The following is a 2,387-nucleotide window of genomic DNA, read 5'->3' as shown; positions in this document are numbered from 1 at the left end:
GTTTACAACTAATAATAAAATATATGATGTCCTTTATTGTAAATTCCATATATAGCTGCAGTTCAACCATGATTTGGCACAACCAGACTACAAATAAAGGCTTATTAGCATTCCGTTCAACCAAGAACTTGCTTGACCCATTAACTATTGCATGTAGTTCTGGCATAGATATTGGTTGATAATTTTGTTTGCATTGACAAGTAAGAGGAAAGTTAAAGAAATGAAGATATATGATGGAACTTCATTTATTTGTCAATGACATGAGCAACTGCTTTACTAAATCAGATAAATTTTCAAATATTGGAAATCACCTCAAATTTTTGTGCTATTGACAGTGTAATAGCTGTAGATACAACCTGATTTTAAGTTTAATCTGTAGTAGTATTATTTTCTCCATCGCTTTCTTAAGTCTAGACAAGCAACAAAACGCAGTATCATGACTTGATCCATTTAAAGATTACATAAACAAGCTCGCATAAATACTATGTAGGAATGGAGGAGCGTTGCTGTGTATACTGTGCCACTCCATTTGTTGACATCTTTACAAGTATGTGATAAGTGTTACTTAGTGATCTATTGACAAAAATTATTTTTAATGATGGTTCAGCTCCCAGCTCATAGGTTTTTCAATTTTGTTGAAAGCAAAGATTTAGAACTGTATGGTTTGAGAAATCAATTGTCATCTACTCTTTGCACCATTTACTTTCTCCGTTTTAGAAAGTATACTGCAAAGACATTACTATGACCGACAGCTATTAATTTCACTTGCTCTTTCTCAACAGGCATCTCATTTAGCCTTTATACTTTAAAAAGTTTAGCAAATACTTTTAAGAATTTGCCAATACAGTATTATTTGCAAAGTAATCTTATATCATCACATGCTTTAACTATACAGTATTTTCATCAAAAGCTTAGAACTGCAGCTTTAGCTCATCCAAGTTGCAGAAAATGTATCGTCTATGTAGGAAAGCCCATCCTCACTGTCAAACCAATTAGTCAAATCAGACTTGCCTCTGTCGTTCTCTATGTGGAGTCTCATATTGGCATGGGCTTCTCGCAGCGTGGTGGTCTCAAGGTACTTGCTCTTCTTACCAGGCAGCTGCCTTCCAAGAGGTAGAAAGTGCCCAGCCAGTTAAGGGTTACACCTAAAAGTGGCCCAGTAGTATCTCTTTGCCCTACTCTATTGATCAAAGCAGTCACAGAGCCCACCCAGACTCAAGGAGTGGAGAAATAGACTACCTCTCACTAGGGGAGTTATAAGGTTGCATTTTAGAACACCATTGGCATCATGATATCATTGCAGCCACCTTTGGAAAATTCAATCTGCCATAGCCAGTTTCTGAGAACATATTTCATCAATACTCAGGAACTGAGGAAACAACTTGGGGATAGGTTCATTTCCCACAGTCCTTACCATGAGGTGGACTCCTGTCTAACCTTCATTAATCATAGGACCAATCTGACTAATGGGCCATAGTAACTTTCAGGGTCCTCAGGACTTTGTGTTATTGTAGAGCCAGTATCCAACAACCCCCCATAGACGTATGTATTTTCCTTTTCCTGGTGCACATTTACTGTGGTAAATGATGGAATCTCTTTGATGAGGGCTAGAAGGAAGATCCAGGATGTGTTGGGGGAAGTCTTTGCAGGGTCCTTTCTTGGATCGTATGGCCTCCCCTTCACTCAAGGAACTTTGGTCTTGGAGTTGGGTGACTCAGGTTTTAGAATTGGATGAGAAGCCTCAACTCACTATTTTTCTCTTTGGGCACATGTCAGACCTCTGTTAACAAGATACAGAGTTTTGCTATTATTGTAAAAGTCAAATAGGGCCTTAGTAGACTATCCAGGATTTTCAGACCTGGAGATCCCATGATTAGTCAATTACTGCCAAAGATTCCTGTGGTTCAGACTCTTCTGATTACCACTCTGGTAAGCATGAACATCTTGCTTCTGGGATGGAGTAGTGACCCCTGACCTCTCTCACCCGAGGTATTCCTAATATATTGATATGAGGAAGCACGTTACCAACTAGGGGTTGCAGAGGGCACTTCACACAAGTTAGGGAGGGCTGGGAGGTGGGAACTGAATAGGGGCTATGCAGAGCAACGTGGAATTGAAGCACAGATGGGAGTGACATACATGGTGGGCTAGGCCTCTTGTGATGAATGGAGTTTAGGACACCATGAGATTAGTCCTAGTGGTCTCAAGGCAGATCATGGTGATGGGGTATGTGTTGGCGGGGGTTTGGGAGCCTATAGCTGCTTGCCTCTTCTTTCCTTCCGGGAGACAAATGATCCCATCGCATGAGTGAGGATTTTACTCTTGACACTACTAAGAGAGATGTAGCAGCCCAAGGAGGCATGAGTCCTCAAAGAGTATATTATTCT

The sequence above is a fragment of the Miniopterus schreibersii genome, assembly GCF_964146895.1.
Source record: "Miniopterus schreibersii genome assembly, chromosome: X".
Classification (NCBI taxonomy): Eukaryota; Metazoa; Chordata; class Mammalia; order Chiroptera; family Miniopteridae; genus Miniopterus; species Miniopterus schreibersii.
Note: the sequence above shows the minus strand (reverse complement) of the source record.